General features: G+C 37.1%; 1 protein-coding gene across 8 annotated transcripts in view; it reads left to right on the plus strand.

Moving 5' to 3' along the window:
• The first annotated feature begins 741 nt into the window (after positions 1-741).
• Positions 742-19,625, plus strand: part of apbb2b (amyloid beta (A4) precursor protein-binding, family B, member 2b) — a 58,246-nt gene continuing 39,362 nt past the window's right edge. For 4 of the 8 annotated variants that reach the window (XM_079616717.1, XM_079616720.1, XM_079616719.1 and 1 more), the window contains exons 1-2: positions 742-820; positions 18,689-18,738. The gene's annotated coding sequence lies outside the window, so the exon portion shown is untranslated. Of the gene's footprint in view, positions 821-17,799; positions 17,875-18,688; positions 18,739-19,625 lie in introns of all 8 variants that reach the window. The other 4 variants (XM_079616723.1, XM_079616724.1, XM_079616718.1 and 1 more) reach the window with 3 other exon arrangements.

Genomic DNA, 19,625 nt, shown 5'->3' on the forward strand with positions numbered 1-19,625 from the left:
TATTATTCTTCCTGGCATAATTTTACATTCATGAATGTAGTTTTCAAGAAACTATTTGAATTATATATATATATATATATATATATATATATATATATATATATATATATACATTGTGTAATTTATATATATATATATATATATATATATATATATATATATATATATATATATATATATATATATATATATATATATATATATATATATATACACAGGCCAAGCCAACTTAAAGATTGTCTCAACGAACTTTTTAATCTAGTTTTACTATGCTATTGTGTAATTTTTTTTACAAGATGATAGGCTATACTTTAGCTCACTTCATAATTTCATGTAGCCTCAGTCATAGTAGCCTAGTTTTTTGTCTTTTTGCTTGTAAACGTATTCGTTACAACAAAACGTAGTAAGAAGTGCCCCACTTATATTGTTTTTGTAGATATGTTTTAGTTAGTAAAAACATAAAGTCATTTTGAATCTACCTTAAATTTACATTTAAAATATTAATTGTCATCACTCGTATAAAATTATTTTAATGTTTTAATAAAATGTTCACTCATTGTTTTTCAACTCTACGAATTGGGAAGGTCCAAAAAATTAGAAGACATGAATGCATCATTTGTTGACTCGAGAACCGCACGGTTCCGTGAACAAGTAGCCTAGTTCAGAATGGTTTGGTGAACCGGTTCAACTGATTCATTGAAAAGGTCCGACTCAAATGATCGACTCGTTCGCGAATCGGACATCGCTAGAGGAGAGAAGAATATACGAGAGGTAAACCATAAAAAAAGGAGGAGAACAGGAGAGGGTGGTGACATCTGAGGTGAGTGATGTACTATGCCAAAATATTTAACCTGGACATGAGAGCAACTGAATTTATGATTTGAGAACATTTAATTCTTTCCGTTTGCCACTTTTGTTGGTAATAAGTTTGAAAGGCTGGAAATATTTGTGGACGCGCTTCGCCCTAACAGCGAAGGCGAACAGACGCCTCGGAAATGGGCTTCTGACGAACAGTATCGGATATTATCGTTGCTACAGTATAAACACGCTGTGGCTTGATATATTGTAACAATTTTGACGTGTCTTTGATGTTGTTATATCACGTTCGATTTAGTTGCGATGTAATGGTGTGAACGGGGGTCGTGCGTGTGGTGGTCACAGCCCTCCTGAATATCGCTTGACTTAACGGGTCACACTCACTTTGTGTTTCGCGTTTGATCCTCCACCTTTACAACTAATGTCGCTTCAACATTAGGCTGTATATTATTAAATAAGTGCCATTTGTGCCGTTCATTTCGCCACGGTTATTTTTACGCGCCTCGCCTCGCCTCTCCCCCTCTCAGGTCCATGGCAGGCTCCAGCACCCTGTTCAAGGCCAGGCTAATGGAAAAGTCAAAGCAGCGGGAATCCACATCGTATCATACGAGGCTGTGGCAAACGCGCTTGTTTGTTTAAGTTAAAGCACCAACATGTGTGTTTGAAAGATTCATTAGTGTGAGCGCGCCCGTAGGCCCGTGTGTGCGTACTCGCTGCTGTAGGTGCGCGCGTCGCAGTGGCGAGACTCTAGTCCCGTTTTATGACGCCCGTTCTGCGGCAGGCACAGGCAGCTCCAACAGCAGACATGTTCTGTTCTCTGAAGACCATTTCACATTCTCCGCTTTTCTTATAGAAGTACAATAGCCAATTATACTGTACACCAGTCACCGGCATACAATCTTCCACAGTAAGGCCTTTGCGAGCTGTCGTATAATTGGGTAGAAAGCCAATGTAACATTGAGAGCAGGTCTGGGAATTGTTGTTACTTCAAAGCTTGTTGCTACATTTCTGGAAAGCAATGTTTGTCAGATAAAATGGTTTTGGTGGGTATTCTGTTTGTTTATGATCTTGCAAATGTGTTTGTAAATGACAAGAGGTCATTTCCACTGAGTTGCGTCCCTGGGCCTTCAATAGATGTTGGTTGTGATTGCTTCATGGGTTTGTCTTACCTCTCATTACTGCACTGTTCATAAGCTAACTGTAGCGTGGGGCATACATTTATAAATATTATTAACAATCCAATACAGAAATCTATAATATGTGGATGTGGTTCAAAATTCGAAGACCACCAGTGAAAATGTTGTATCTTTTTAATCAAAAGATTCTGTCATATTTACTCATCCTCATGTCGTTCCAAACCCACAACTTTCCTTCATCTTTGGAACACAAAAGAAAACATTTTTAATATTTGTTCCTATTTTTTGTCCATTTAATTCAACATTTGTAAACACTTTATAACAGTAATGAATCTAGCAATTTAATACAAGTCTTCTGAAAAGAGAATGAGCTTAAGTGATTTTTCATTTAGAGTTTTATTCACATATAAACATTGATGAACCGACGCAGCTCAAACATTCATGCTTAATACTCAAGAAGGTTTGTTCTTGTGTGTCAAGGCAATGTTTATATGTGAACCTTAAAAATGTTGATCATACAGACTTTCAATTAATAGAAAAAAACGATGAGAGAATATGAACATAAGTTTTATGTGTTTGGAATGAACAAAATTAATTAAAAAAATTCGGACAAAAATTATATTGTCAGGCCAGCATAATAATATGAGTGTTAAAGTCATAAAAATTCTGATTTTGTGAACGTAAAAGAGTTTTCAAACTTGTTCTTCATAATCATATTCTTTTGCTTTACCATGATGACAACATTAAAGCCAGTTGTTTAAATTTGGAAACAATATGTTGTTTGTCTTTAAGTCACACTTCATATTTTTCACAATAGGACATACAAATATAGCTAAAATTGAATTTTAGGGGGTCCCTTGCAAGCGATCCTGATTTAGCCTATTTGATCAACTCATTTATTTGAATTGTTACTGGTTGGTTAGAACTTGATTTGAAAATGTTCAGAATAGCATAATATTTTAAAGTTTCAGTAGAAGCAAGAAAATTTGACATTTTGTACAAAGGGAGTCACATGACCAGTGTCACAAATTATAATTTTTATATTAATAGTGGATAATCTTTGTTTATTTCCTATAAAATAATTTACAAACTTTTAGATCTGAGTAGCGGATACTGAGTGCTGGTATTGGGACAGGCATTTTGAACCATTGTTTCTGTAAAAACTGTGAGCGGTGAGCACACATTCAGTATGCATAATGCTGTTAATCTCAGTGTAAATAAACCTTTTTCAGTGGCTCTTTCTCTTCTTCTTGATCTCCTAAACTTGACTTTTATCCCTTCACTCCTTGTCTGTTTGTTGTGCAACCGCAGCTCAGTTCAGTCTATAGTGAAAATAGTTGTTGAGGATTCAGATGTCCATGTGCTCTGGCTGGGATAAGGTCTCTGCTTCGGGACTGAGAGTCTTCTGGAATGTTTTGCTGAAGGCTGTTGTGGTCACACAAAGTCTTATTTCCAGAGCCTGGGCTCCTCAAAAATGTTTGTATGATGCAATGTTTGTTATAACACTCATCATGGGATATATATTTGGTTAACTGCTGGCACACTGCTATGTCCTATGCAGTAACAGGATTTTGTTGGGGTGTAAATGTGCTTGCAGGATATAGACTGGTGGTATAGTCAGACATTGTTGAAGGCTAAGAGTGATATTTAGGGTATTTGGTGACTACCTCATTGGACGTTCATTAACTAGCATTTTATGGTATTATGTGGCCTAAAATTGTAATATACATCTAAGAAAGAAGATCCTCCAACCCAAGGTTTGTCGTATGACCCATTTTACAATTTGGATGGAGACCTTAACATTTCATTCATCTCATCTCTTAAATTAAAAAAATATAAAGTGTGAAAAGCGAAATATATTTAGTGCTAGATAAATGCTACAAATCACTACCTTTCTCACTGGACTGAGTAGACTAGGCTATAGCACTGCTGACCAAATCCTGGGATCTTACAGATGAATGATTTTTGTCTTTCAGAAATAAGGCCTGCTGATTTTGAAACCAAAAGATTAGTCCCAGTTTCAAAGCTCTATCAACTCCTATTGCAAGTGCATTACTGTAAATGATTTTTGGCCATTTTGCAAACTGAGGGGCAAATGTTTTTCTGTTGGCACAGATGCTGTAGATAAAGCTTAACCCAGAGCATTTATCCCTATGATGCAGCAGCTGCTTTCGTTTTCATACTGCTCTGTCTACAAATTTCTGTTTTTCTATAATGAGACACATTGCAAATGAAAATTTACCCTGCCAATATTTTCACCTGCCCCACCACAATTTATTTTTCTTTAAAATATTTGTATTTATTTATAATGTGCCAGTGAAAACTCTGTTGCAGTTTCTTTAATAAAAAGGGGTTTCATTTAGTATTGGTATCGGCTCTAGCTCTACTGCCATTCTTTGCCGACCATCTACAAATCGGGGATCGGTCGGGTATCGGTCAGACAGATCCAAATCCGATATTGTGTGTACTATTCTGTGTTATCGTTAAGCCCCACAAAAAGCATAAACACATTGTAAAGCACCGTAAAGTTTTTGTGCACTATATCCCAATTCTTCTAAAGCAATTCGATAGCTTAATGTGATGTACAGATGAATATTTTAGTCTTTACATTAAAGTTCACATAAACGCTTCCCTTCGCTGCAGCTGTCAGTCATTCTCCATTCAGCATTCAAACAGCGTGTCGCGTTAGGTTACAACAGTCGGCACGGTAAAACGCTATCCAGGATCATTCAGTGTTCCCATTATTTGTAGATAAAGGTCTATCATTTTGCATAAAAGAACTTTATTTTGCTGGAATTTATTATTGTTTCTAAATCATGTCACTTGCTTGGGTGGTCTGTTAGATCACAAGACGGGGGTAGAAAAGACAATCGGTCTTCATGCGCACAGTAATTGAAATATAAAACTGTTAAAAGAAAAGGCTTACTAAACTGTTGCATAGATATAATACACTACGCATCAATATCTCTTCCCTTTGTGCTTTGAACTTTTCAATGCGAAGAGATGTGACTTCCTGCGCACGGGATGTGCATAAGCCATTTGTGGCGCTCTTTATTGGAGCCTTTTATATTATAATACTTTTGCACAAATTCATAGCCTTTCTTGTTCCTGTCCTATCTATCATATGTTAAGCTACGCTATACTTTTTTAAAAGAAAAGTCTTTTAATTGAAATATATTTACTTCTATACAATTAGTTTTTCGTGAATGTATTTTCTAACAATACAAATAGCAATGTTTAACATTGTACCAGGTTTTGCTACGCTTGTTCACTTTTATTTGTTCCCCACTAAATACATTTTTTTCACTAAATGTTTAGATTTCATAAAATGATTGTGCACTCTAGAATAACTTAAGCTATTGAATTATCCACTAACCTAGTTTATAATATACCTTTGTCATAGATTATGAATATATATGTTTTCATTTGTTGTTTATCTTTATAATGAAGTAGTCTGTATTTAGTAAAAGAGTGATTATCAGTTCTTCACACAGAGGTGTAGAAATTCTACAATGATAAAAAAACTGCGCTGATATCGGATCGGTTCTGAAAAAAATGGTCTCGGAGCATCCCTTGTTTAATTGGCTTGTTTTAATTACTTAGCTGGAATTTACACCGCTATTAACTCCATAATAAACAAACTTAATTTAATTTGTCTTATTTGTTGTTTATGTTGTTTAACTAATGCTTTCAATAATTTCTTACAATTCAGTTTTGACTGGCATATTTGTAAGCCTGCAATGTTTAAATCCTTCAAATCTCAACAACATTCAGTTTATTACAGAAAATGTTTATGTCTAGAAAATGTTTATGGCCATTTGTAAACAAAATTTGTAATGCTTCGGGTGTCATCCGCTTCTAGCTGCAAACTGGTACTTATCATATTGTTTTAATTTATTATCATAAACACACTGGTTTGTAGCGCAAATAGTTTTACTGTTTACATCACTTTAGGCTTGCTACAGTAGTCTGTGTTACCAGGGTTCTCCATCTGCTTGCACATCACAGAAATTAACTGGGTCTTTAAAAACGCACCCTAAAAAATCAAGATATATGGGGCAAAAATGTCCCTGTATGAGTTCTGTTTTTTATTTATAAATATAGGATATAGATTGCTGTTTTCCTGAATATCAGCACAATTGCAAATGTGATAGCCTATTGATTTTATACAACAGTTCAATAAAAATAAAGTTAATGTTAGGTGACTCTCATTTTAGACTTAGAACCTTGTCTGATTTTGCTCTACTTCTCTAATAGAGCAATTGTGCATCTCAGTGCAACTGAATGGTCCGCAAATTGAAAAAATCAGAAGGAATTGAATGACTCGGTCGTTAAGATAATGATTTGCCGCCACCTACTGGCAGTTTTAGTTTCAATAAATGTTTTCCATCGTTTCATTTTCTATATTTATATCTCACGCCTGCAGTTGATAAAATCATACCTGCGGTGCAGCTGCAAGAGATTTTGTCCGCACTTGCGCCAACTGTTTGAAACGGGCCTCGGAATTGCACGTGGCGTGACAGAAATGCAGTTATCAGATGACTGACAAGAGGATAGGGGAGGATTTGGTGTGCGCAACATATCTTGAGCATCATTGACAAATGTCTTATCTTGTAACATGTGCAGTCAGTATCGGCGCTCCCTATGCAGAATACACATGATCACGAATTCAAAAGCGAAAGTGAAGAACCCTTCAGTACCCCCTCCCCCTCCAGTAATAGCAGCGTTGTCACAAGTTTATTTACTGGTGTGAAAATTTCCTAACCATGACATCCCTTCTGCACTTTGTTATTCTTTAAGTTATTATTCTATAGGGGCAAATAAATTGGAAATCTTGCACATTCACAGAAAAATAAGGTGGAAGGCCTAAAAATGCTAGATCACAGGTCTGATAGGCTAGTTCCACTATCATGGCCATCCTTATTGTTTAGCTTTGAAATGTACAAGAATTAACACATCATTTTCTTATTCTGTGTTGTATGCTATATGTGTATTGTATATTTCTGCTCCATAAACTATATTATTAATATATTTTAGATAATTTATAAATTTGTAAATATCAGATGAGACAATATCCTACGTATCACCCTTTTTAAATATACATTATTCCTCATGCTCTGTTATTCCATTGCTCTCTTCTTTCTTTCTTTCTTTCTTTCTTTCTTTCTTTCTTTCTTTCTTTCTTTCTTTCTTTCTTTCTTTTTTTCTTTCTTTCTTTCTTTCTTTCTTTCTTTCTTTCTTTCTTTCTTTTTTTTTACACACAGACACACAAATCTTTAGCATCAGACTGGAGTGATATTACTTTGTCAGTGTGTTGGTCTGGTAACCATCTTCATACAGGATCTGGTATCCTTGTCGCAGCCTGTGTGTTTTTTTTTTAGGTAAGCGATGTGATGTCACTGCTAATAGCAGCGTCCTCTGGGCATACTCTGTGTGTGTGTGTTAGTGTTGTCACGATACTAGAATTTCTAACTTCGATACGATACCTTGAAAAATATCGATATTCGATACCATTTTCGATACCACTGAGAAAAAAACTGCCACAATATTAAGGGGGTATTTTTTTTTATTTAAAGCTAAATATAACAAGTCTAGAACATGACAATGAGGTATATTTTACATGAAAAAAAATTCTACAGTATCGGTTAATATTTTTTTAATTGGACCAGGGCTACCATGACCCGTTGTATTTGTATAACCTACTGTTATCAAAGATTAAAATATAGCCTACTGTAACAAAAAAGCACTTAACAGTATCAAATTGGAGGATAGAGTGTCAGTAATGTATAATAATAAGATTAAACATTCAATTTTCAGTTAAAGGCATTTCATTATTGAATTCATAGATGCCATTGTCTAGCTGTCTAGTTTAATTCATATCTGTGTAATCAAATTGATGATAATCGCTAAAGAAGGCAAATTGCAGAATTAAATAATAATTTTCTGAATAAAGTTAAATAGGCACAAGTTAATTTACATTTGACCACAGTTCAAATATTTACTTGTCTAAGATTCCTCAGTCAGATTATGTTAACTTTAAGAATTACGGTGAATAAACGAAACACAGACTCATATCAACAACAATACTAGCCCATCTTGGTTAATGTTTCAGAAAAGTTAAAATGAGAAGAGTTTCCTTTAGGATTTTTTTAGCAGTGGGGAAAGGTCTGTCCAAACAACAAACACCCCTGATGCTGAGCGTAGCCTATGCTTGCTAAATGGTAGGCTACCCCTGGAGCCTGTTCCTTAAGTCTGTTTTCACCTATAAAATAATTTTAAAAAATGAGTGATGTGAGGGATTATTGATTGTCAAACAATCTTTTGGGTGCCCACAGCCCGCTCGCAGTGTGAAGCGCGTCTGCGCTATTCTCTGACATGCCCGCTCGCGGTGTGTAGCGCGTGTCCACGCTATTCTCCGACTCCGACATGCCCGCTCGCGGTGTGTTTTTACGCGTGTCCACGCTATTCTCCGACTCCGACATGCCCGCTCGCGGTGTGTTTTTACGCGTGTCCACGCTATTCTCCGACTCCGACATGCCCGCTCGCGGTGTGTTTTTACGCGTGTCCGCGCTATTCTCCGACATGCCCGCTCGCGGTGTTCTTTATCAATCAACCAAAGCCGGTCGCGGGGGCGCCACCTTTCCATTCATTTCACTTTTGCTATGTAACCAGAGCGAATGAGACGAGTGCGTCATGTGGGGTGTTTGTCAACGCGCCTTTGGAGAGAAGTGAAAGTGACCGCTCGGCTAGTATCGATACTTCAGGAAATTAGTATTGGTACCGTTCAAATATTTCAGTATCGATATTTATCGAAATATCGATATTTTTGACAACACTAGTGTGTGTGTTGGTTTATTTTCCAGCAGGCTGCTGCACTATGTCTCTGTCTCCCTCTTTAAGGGTCTGGAGTTGCTGACTGAGGAAAATGTGAGTCAGAGGGGGATAGGGAGAGAGAGAGAGAGAGAGAGAGAGAGAGAGGGGGGGGGGGGGGTGCTGTGGAGAGACTGCAGCTGATGGCTGGGGGGGGGGGGGGTAGTACAGGGGTACATCTGCACTGTTGGGTTATTGCTCTGTTATATTGTTTTACAGGATAGTGCTTTTACTGCAGCCTGCTGAAGTGTTCATTTAGGATTACATTATTACGGGAATTGAATGAAGGTTGTAAACTTACATAAGTTTGCAGGCTACTTTGATTTTGTGAATATAAAGTAGCCACAGGCTATGTAATATTTGGTCAAATGTAATATTTAAGAGACAAATGACTTTTTTCTTTTGCTTAAAAGTTACATAATAGTTTGATAAAGATGGCTGTGCAGACTTGGTTTTGGCTAGTTCTCATTTGATGCTGTCATTGTAGCGATCCTGATTATTTAGCCTATTTATTTCTTTTTTGCACTTGTGGTTTGTATGAACTGTCGGCCTGTTTAAAAAAGTTATGTAGATTGTTTAACTAAGGTATATTTACTAATTTACCCAATACCCATTATTTACTAGTAGGTTTTATTTACTCCCAAACATAATCAATGCAAACATTACAGTTTAATAATTTTTTTCAATAGTTTACTGGCTAAACAATGAGCAATAACATTTTGTTGTGTGAAATAGTGATTTTTGTGAATACATTTTTGTTAATTGTTTTTTTAGGATACCATTTATCACAGCAAATCTCTGTTGCGAATATTTATATCTTTAAAGATCCCTGTTTTTTTAAATAAGTCAAATCAAATGATTTGTATTCAGTAACGGAGCAACACTCTCATGGCAAATATTTTACATTTTGACAAATTGGTGAATTCATATGAATTCGTACAATCTCATTTACATTTTTATATGATATGCTTACTCCCCACTGACGGTTTGGTTTAGCGGTGAGGTAAACGTAAAATACTTACATTTTCTCATGAGGTCGGGATGGAGGGAGTCATTTGAAAATAACAAATATAATTTGTTTGTAAAACAAAAGATTAACTACCATACAAGATGTTATTTGACGAAACCACATATGAATGCACACAACTGTTTCCCAAATGTCACCAACAGTATTATTTAGATTTTAAATGACTCTGTCGCACATTTTACATTTTTGTTTACATTTGTGACCATTTTAGACCAAATAAATGATTGCCTCTGTCATTTCTCTCCAAATAAATACCTATCAAGTATTTCAGTTGCTCAATTGAGCATCAAATGAACGTGAAGCTCAGGGAAGTTAAAGCAGGAGTACCATGTTAACGTACACTATTGTAATAAACTATAGACTGAATTATAATGCAATACATGGAGTATTTTACCCTTTTAATATGTGTGGTTGTGTATTTCCCTTCTGCTCAATCAAAACATTTGCCATATGTGGCTTTGCGTTTGCTGAACAAAAGTTTGGATCGTATCAGAGAGATGCGGCTCCCTCTGATTCTCAAATGGCTGTGTAAATAAAGCTTACGACTGAAAATCGGCTTAAAAATTGTCTAGTGGGACGTTGGCCTTAGACTAACTTCAGAGAACTGAGTGAGCAGCCAGACTCATCATTCATCCAAATCAGTCCTGCTTTCCACTGAAGGGGGGTGTAAAATCATGCCACAATCCCACTGTCATTCTGTGTGTGTGTGTGTGTGTGTGTGTGTGTGTGTGTGTGTGTGTGTGTGTGTGTGTGTGTGTGTGTGTGTGTGTGTGTGTGTGTGTGTGTGTGTGACATTAGCACACTCCTCTCATCTGACCAACAGTTGCCTTGGGCTTGACTCAGGATTGTGAAAGTGCTGTTTCATTCCCGCTGTGTGTGTCCCTATGCCTGTTTTCTATCCCGGCCTAACAATAGGAGGCTTGTATTGTTATTTCTTGCTCCCTGTTCTCTCCATCTCTCCCCCTTTCTTTCTTACTCTATGTTGCTGTTGGAAGCAGACAACCACGTGGTCTGTTTTTATAAAGAAAGATGACGACTGATGCCTCTGTCATTCACGTGGGTGAAGATATAAATGGTGAAAAAAGTTTGTCTGTGACATTAAATGAAAACCCCTGATTTGCCTGATAATTCACTGGCCCCTTGAAATGAGTGGTCACAATTATTGACAAGCCTGACATCACTTCCTATTTCCTGTGGATGTTTTCACAGAGCCTGAGTACACACTCTCTCACATTCCTCTGTGTGTTTGTTCAGAGTGATTGTGTGTTGGCATGTCTGTCGAGAGCCGGCCAGGCTTATATTTCTTCATGCTTTTCTGAGAAATGCAAACACATTTATTCAGTTTTTTTCGGAATGAATTTGTATGTTATTCTGTCTGCCTCCCCTTGCTCGACCTTCGTTCTGTGCTGCACTGAAATGATATCGTGTCAGTCTTGTCTCGCTCTGAGATGTGAAACGCACAAACGCAGACGCTGCACATGAATTTTCTAGAAAGTTCCTCTGCTTAGTCAATCTTCTCCCGTCTGCAAGCCCTGTCGACGTCCATCTTGTTTCTTTTCTTTTCTGTTTTTCTTTTGACAGAGTGATGAGGTGAGATGCAGGTTACATAGACACATGAAAGTAAATCTGCATTTCCAATACTTCTTAGCTGCATGTGAGTGCGTGTGTATATGTTTTGTCAAGGCTGTCGGGAGCAGATGGTAATTTTTATGCTAATTTTCATGCCTCAAAGCAATGAGCTCTCAAACCTGACAGGTCCAAAGGTGCGAGTGTGTGTGCGTATGTTACTCATCGGTCATGTCTGCTGCTTTAAATTCATATTCACCTATTACAACCCAAAAGCAAGAGGATCACTGAAACATCAAGATGTTTTATTAATGCTAGAGCGTTCTGGGTGGTTGCCAGGGTGACGCTATCTTTAGTTTGTTTGTTGAGTAGTTTCTGGTGGTTACTTTAGTCAAAAGATCCTAAATGACCAGGCTAATAAACAGGGATTTGTTCAAATAATGACTATGCAATCTGAGTTGCATTTTCCAATCACCATCGTAACATGCTTTACTATACTAGGGTTGGGAATCTTTTGGTACCTCACTCATGGTTCTATTCAAATTCGGTTCACAATTCGATTAAAAATCAATTCTCGGTTTTGAGTCCAATTCAATTTTATACATGCATAGATTTAATTATAGTTGACTATTTTATGTTTCTTTTTATTTGAATGTGGTAGACGGTTTAATAGGTCTTGAAGAAAAGAATCCCACTGAATTAAATGTGAACTAGTTAGTCACGACTGTTTCCCAAAACCATATGTCACACATCCAACGTTTGAACCGTTTTGTTTCAATAATCGAAGTTTTGTTAATGATGTGGAGGTGGTGGAGTAGGCTACTGAAAAAATGTGATGTAAAATTTTATTCGATACAGTTTTAAACTTTTAACTCAGAAATTGCCAGTAAATTTCACAAATACAACATTTTGAAGTAGAAAGATTGAAATAGTATTTTATTGCAAAATGTACTCCAGGAATCTTTATTTTATTGACAACTTTTAATAAAAAAAAGTTTTATAACTTCTGCAAGATTAAAATATAGCTTGAGATTGAATGAATGTCAGATTTTAAACAACAAACATGACACGTGGAGGACTACTTTGCTATTTTTGTTCTCGATTGTTTTGCATAAATTGAAATCTGTGTGTGTGTGTGTGTGTTTAGCTATACATATAAAATTAAATGAAAGATGTAGATTATACTGCATGTTAGCTTGCTCGTTTCATTTTCTTTTCTTAATTTTTCTTAATTTTAACTACAGGTTGAGCTGTAGTTCCAACCAAACAAATTTGCAATGTTGTTTGCAAATGTTCATTGTAGAGGTGGGACAAAATATTGATATCGCTGTCCTTGGTCTGGCGCCATATAACAATATTTTAATTAATAAATGAATGCGCTCTAAATAGATTTCCTTGATCTCAACGTCGCTACTTCATGGCTCCTCGAGGTGGTGCTCAAGACATGAATGAGGGAAACGTGAACATACCTACCGTAAGTTATTATACCCTAAGAAAATTTGTTTTTTAACAGGATGGCGGACAGCAGTGTGAGTTAAAGGCCAAAGTCTGGACCCACTTTGGCTTTTATACCATTAATGGGACAAACAAAATGGACAAAGAGTATGCGATATACAAGAACTGCCTGGTAAAAGTAAAGTGCACGGGTAATACCACAAACATGCAAAGCCAACTTGCAACGCAATCACCCTAATCTCATTGAAAATGTTCAATTTAATTTACAGACTTTTTTCTGTTTTCTAACAGTTTGGACTTGAATAAATGCATTTTGTTTTCATATTTTAGGCAGATATCATGATGTATCATTATAGGATTGTCTAACAATATATTGATTATCGCAGAATTGCTGCATCGTGACAATATCAGTATCATGAGCCATGTATCGTATCGTATTGTGAGGTGTGATTCCCACCCCTTGTTCATTGGAACTATGGTTTCGGGAAATACTCAATAGTTGAATCGACAGAACTCGCGACCATACTTGGGTAACAATGCTTTTGGGAAACATGCCGCTGGGTAGTTGAATGTATTGTACGACACTCCTACTTTAAATAACGTACAGACCTGTCTAAAAATCTGCTGGCCAAAGGCCTGGTAAATTGCAGATTGCTGGTTTTAATGGGTATTAGTGCAAATATATTGCTGCACAATCTGATCAGGAGTTACAGAGTTTCACAGAAATGAAATGGAGAGAGAGGGAGAGATAAGCCCTGTATAAGCTGTTTTATGTAATATCGAGACTTTGCTGTGATTTGGTAATGCTTAGTTTAAAATGTATGTCCACAGGTCAACACACACATTTTTGCATTTTGCAAAACTGTTTTTCAGAGGAAAGACTGGGAACAATGGACTCATCCTGCTGGCTGTTATAGAACATGCTTATTTCTATACACACACATAAACACCCAATGTTTCTGGCCAACTCTTTGTTGCGTCTAGCTATCAACTTCATTGTTGTGTGTGTGTGTGTGTGTGTGTGTGTGTGTGTGTGTGTGTGTGTGTGTGTGTGTATGTGTGTGTGTATGTGTGTATGTGTGTGTGTGTGTGTGTGTGTGTGTGTGTGTGTGTGTGTGTGTGTGTGTGTGCGCGCGCGCGCGGCCGTGTGTGTGTGTGTGTATACGTGTGTATACGTGTGTGTGTGTCTCAAGCTCTCATGGCTTCTGTCATGTTTATTGTGGCCCATCCGCTCTATTCATTGTTCTGGGATCTATGTTGAGGTCACAAGAATCCTGCACCTATATTTTTTTAAAGGCTATGTACAAAATATATAGTTTCAATCTTCAATACTGTACATTTTACTGCTTTATCTCACTTTACTAGTGAGATAAATATATGTTTGTTTGGGTTTAGTTTTTTTTTCTGAATTTTTATTTTTATTTTTATTGATTAATCAATGACAAAATGTTAATTTTTTTTAACTTTCTATTTATCAAACAAAGAACCCTAAAACATTTTTATCAAGGTTTCCACAAAAATATTAAGTACAACTTTTTTCAAGATTGATAATAGTTTATTGAGCACCAAATCAACCTATTAGAATAATTTCTGAACCAGAGCTGTGGAATGTCACCACCACCATAATGACATCAATGAAACATTATCCGAAGTGGTGCGGGGCTGTACTAGTTGCATGTCTTCATGCTCTTTGTGCGTGTGTGTGTGTGAGAGAGAGAGAGAGAGAGAGAGAGAGAGAGAGAGAGAGCGAGAGAACGCCCACTCCAGATGTTTGGCATTGGCAATCATGTTTGAGGAGGATGGACTGGTTTTTAGTGACGCCCACCATCTCCCTCCCCCAATTCCTGTCTGCTGCTGGAACAGGAAATGAGTTTGGGGCTCTTTTCAGCTCTTGTGCTGTGCCTCTGGCTCTCACACAACGAGAGGGACAAGAATGGTCCTCCGTGTGTGTTCCTGAGCCAGGCTACGTGTCGTCTTTCTTCTGCATTGCTTTCTTGCCCTAAATCTTAGACATTTCTCATACACTTAAAGGGATAGTTCACCCAGTAATGAAAATTATGCCATTATTTACTTATGAAAAGGATGTCATTATTATTTAAATTATTGTCTTATAGTTTAAATTATTGTTGTAAAGAATGTGCTTGTTGCTATTTTTATTCAGTTTCAATGAATAGGGACTGAGGCTTTCAAGTTTCAAAAAGCATGTAAAAGCTGTATAAAAAGTTTAATGAAATAATCCATATGACTCATGCACTATAACATTCTGCATACGGTTTCCAGAACGTTTGTATAAACAAGGCAAAATGTTCTTATTGTAAAAAGAAAAAGTTGGACATTCACAGAACACATAAACAACATTAACAATAAGTTGTAACCTTGCTGGTGAGTAAATTATAAATTATTATTATTATTATTATTATTATCAGTATTATTATTATTTTAGGTAAACTTTTCCTTAAAACAAAATTGCTGGTATGTAAACAGTATTCCCTCCACATTTGTCACAACAAAGTCAGTCAGGAATATTCCTCATCATATTCTCACATAACCTTTAGCTGTGTGTGTGGCGTGACAGCATTGATTTATGGTGTTTCATCATGTTTAATCTTGCGGTGGTTATTAGGGAATGATATTATAATGCATACTTGTCACTCTTCATATGAGCAGTATCAGAGCAGCCTTCATCTCAGCTGTGTTTGACGTATGTCAGCATTTTCTTCTCTGATCAGCGGCGGCACAGAAGATATGGACTATTAGCTGAAGTGCTGTGTGTGCATTTCTGACCCACTGTAGCTGTACCGTTGGGGACACATTTCTGAAACTTTCCTACAACAACATTTCTTGTAGTCACGTCAGTATAATTACCGGTAGCTTCAGGATGACCTATCATGCTCTTCTTACAAAGTCTTGATACAGCAGCCATATCACCCTGTAGCCCAAGACTGGTTTCCCACTGAAGCTAAGCAGGGCTGAGCCTGGTTAGTACTTGGATGGGAGACCTCCTGAGAAAACCAGGTTGCTGCTGGAAGAGGTGTTAGTGTGGCCAGCAGGGGGCGCTCACCCTGTGGTCTGTGTGGGTCCTAACGCCCCAGTGTAGTGACGGGGACACTATACTGACAAAGAGCGCCGTCCTTCGGATGAGACGTTAAACCGAGGTCCTGACTCTCTGTGGTCATTAAAAATCCCAGGATGTCTTTCGAAAGAGTAGGGGTGTAACCCCGACATCCTGGCCAAATTTGCCCAGTGGCCTCTGTCCATCATGGCCTCCTAATCATCCCCATATACTGATTGGCTTCATCACTGTCTCCTCTCCACCAGTAAGCTGGTGTGTGGTGGGCGTTCTGGCGCAATATGGCTGCCGTCGCATCATCCAGGTGGATGCTGCACATTGGTGGTGGTTGAGGAGATTTCCCCCCTTCTATGTAAAGCGCTTTGAGTGTCCAGAAAAGCGCTATATAAATGTAATGAATTATTATTATTATTATTATTATTGATTCAGTTTTTGGGGTCTGCTAGGTTATTATGCTTGAATGTTCAAATTCAAAATATACATTATTTTTCACATATTTTACATTGTTGCAGCACCTCTCTTCCCAGTCTGTTAGTAACGCTCTCGGCTGCATTCCTCAAAAGCATCGTAAGCTTAAGTTGATCGTAGAACAGCCACCACTAGTCTCTATGATCAACTTAGGCTTACTATGCTTTTGGGAAACACAGCCCTGTTTAGTTCCGGTCTCTATGAAGACCCTCCTTCCGAAAAGCGCAATGTGCTCTGATTGGTCAATTGCTTTGAGCGGGTTTTGGAAATGTCATGTCCATTATCATAATCAAATTTTCAAAACACTATAAGGTATCTCAACCTGGCCTTTTGGGGTCTCATGAGACTTCAGTGAGAGCCTGTTTCATTCATCAACTTTGTGTCAGATGTGTCTCCTAAAATAGAAGTAAAAACAGACCCAAATGAGACAATTGTTGATTAAAGAGTAAAGAGTTACAGATAACACTTTACTGTAAGGTTCCATTTGTTAACATTTGTTAACTATGTTAAAATGAACTAACAATAAACAATACTTCTGAATTTATTGATATTGAAGGTTGTTGTTAGTCCATATCAGTCCTGCTCGAACAGTAAAGAAGCGATAGTGGCGTCAGTGGGTTTGATTCCCAGGGAATGCATGAACTGATAAAATTTACAGAATAATACAATACAATGAATAATTTAAATAACTTCAGATAAAAGCGCTGTCAAATGTATGTAATAGTGTAATGTATATATTTCACTAGTTCACCTGCCCATTAAGCCTTAAAGGTTAATTGTAAACTAACTTGGTTTGTTGTATTTCTCAATGCTGCTTATATAGTACACCTCGTAATGATGATTGACAGGACTGAATGTTTGGGCTCCTCCCGAACCTACGTTTGAAACTTCATTTCACAAAGCAAGCATTATCTAATGTTAATGAAGGATATATTTTAGTAAAGTATTACCTAGTTATAAAATGTATGTGAATAGCATAGCTATTCTGGGAGACTTTAATGAGAAATGTTTGAGATGTGATATTGGAATCTCTGACTGATTGCAGAAATTATTATTTTGGTCAATCTTTTTCGTACCTGATGAAATCTCATCTAAAACATGAGAAAACACATTTAGGATTACTTGGGTCTTCTTCTCTAAGCAGTGCAGGAGACTTAAGCAAAAGTCTCCAGTTATTCTTCATTTAATGTCATTGCTGTCTAAGAGAGACAATTGGCTTATTAAAAAGATCGCAATTGTGATTTTCCTTTTCTTGTGGGGCATTTTTAAAAACCCCTCTCCATATTCAGAACTCAGATCCAGGTTATTTAGTTGTTTATGTGATTCTTTTCAGATTAAAAATTTTCTTGATGTTTCTTCATAAGTTCTTCTGATCAGCGTATTTGTTCTAGGTTCGTTTAGGTACTTCTATGGCAATAAGCTGTATAACCTTATTGGCAAACTTAAGAGTACATGGGAAAAAAAAGGTAAATCATGTAGCAAGGTAAACGTGTATGTGTGTTGAAGGAAGTGCAAACTGTGACCAACTAATAAGTGCGTCTCAAAGCTTCTAGTATGCACACAGATTGTTTATACAGATGTTGATGGAAACCCATAGTGCTGTGGGTTTTCTCTTTCTTCTTTTCCTCTCTATTGCCTTTTGCACTCGTTCTCACTATCTCGCTCTCTTTTCCTCCCTCTTTTCTTCTCTGTCATTTGGCAGCTGTTTTCACAGTGCAATGTGCTGGAAAGCAAGTCTTTGATATGAAGCCTGTGTGTGTGTGCAAGACTTCTCTCTGAAATGTGATCTCGAATTGCCTCTTTCCCAGCATTCATCTGTGTTTATGTGTATATGTTTTTTTTTTGTGCGTTTTAATAGTGTTTTATGTTTGCTTGTTTTTTCCATGACACTGATTGGATGCTCTTTTATGGCACTTTTGGATGCAGTTATGAGCTGCAGTTTACTCCGACTGTACATGTTCCTCCCTGTTTCTGCAGCTAAATAAAAGCCTTTAATCTAACCAGTCTGTCTGTTTGTGAGCACAAGCGTCTCTCTCGCTTTCTCTCGCCCTCAGCGGGATGTGCTTCACAGAACTGTGCTCTCTGTTTTTAATTTGCACAGTTGGATTATTTAGCAGGTCATATTTACTTCTGTTCTGTGTGGTTTGTTTAACATTTTATTTTCAGCTGCTAAACTGTCAGTCAGAGTTTGTGTTGTGCATTTTGGCATTTCTGTCTAATATTATTTCTATTGACTTAATGGGAATTCTCAAACTAACTGTCTTTTTCTCTGTTTTGCAGGTAAGAACCTCAACTGATTGTGAGAAGCACCTCTACCTGCAGAGATACAGGTGTGTGTGTGTGTGTGTGTGTGTGTGTGTGTGTGTGAGTGAGAGAGAGAGAGAGAGAGAGAGAGAGAGAGAGAGAGAGAGAGAGAGAGAGAGAGAGAGTGAGAGAGAGTGTGTGATGTGTTTTTCTCAATGGGTAATTAAAGACTTCTGAAAATGACATGCCTAGAATTCTTCAGTTTTCCCTTACATTCCTTTTTTTTAACTCCTTGTAAAAACTGGATTTGAGGGTGTGTGTGTGTGTGTTATGATTATAGCTGTTGTGTCCAGACGCCAAACTCTGTCTGTTCTAGGTTGCTACAGAATTTATTTCTTAGTGAAGTTAGGGGGGGAAAAGAACTGAGCTATAAAGTGTATTTCATTCTGTTGTGTTTGTGTGTGTGTGTGTGTGTGTGTGTGTGTGTGTGTGTGTAATCTGGCAGCAGTTCTGTGAAGATGGAGTCTGTCCTCTCTGAATTGTCAGTTGCTGCAATAGTATTCCTTAACACACATTCCAGGGAACAATAGCGGGAACAATTTTCCAAACAATAGAGCTTTGAAAGGTTTTATTTTATAGATTGTGAATTGCATTATTGTTTTGAAAGGAATAGTTGACACAATTAAAACTGTCATCACCATCATCAGTATGTCATTATTTTCTTTGTTATCACTAAATGTTAAGCAAAATACCAGAGCTGATCTTTTCTAAAGAAGGAAAATGGTGTTGATTTATTAATTCCAACCTAAAAAAACAAACAAAAAAACAATAAAAGTAGGCCTGCCATGAAAATCGCCAACATATGTGTTCCAAGTCTTCTGAAGCCATTCAGTCGCTTTGTGTGAGAAACAGAGTCAGTGTTTTGAATATTCCATCCATTGGAAGTTCATGCAAGTACAAAAAGATATCGCAT

The sequence above is a fragment of the Phoxinus phoxinus genome (genome assembly GCF_949152265.1).
Source record: "Phoxinus phoxinus genome assembly, chromosome: 6".
NCBI classification, from domain to species: Eukaryota; Metazoa; Chordata; class Actinopteri; order Cypriniformes; family Leuciscidae; genus Phoxinus; species Phoxinus phoxinus.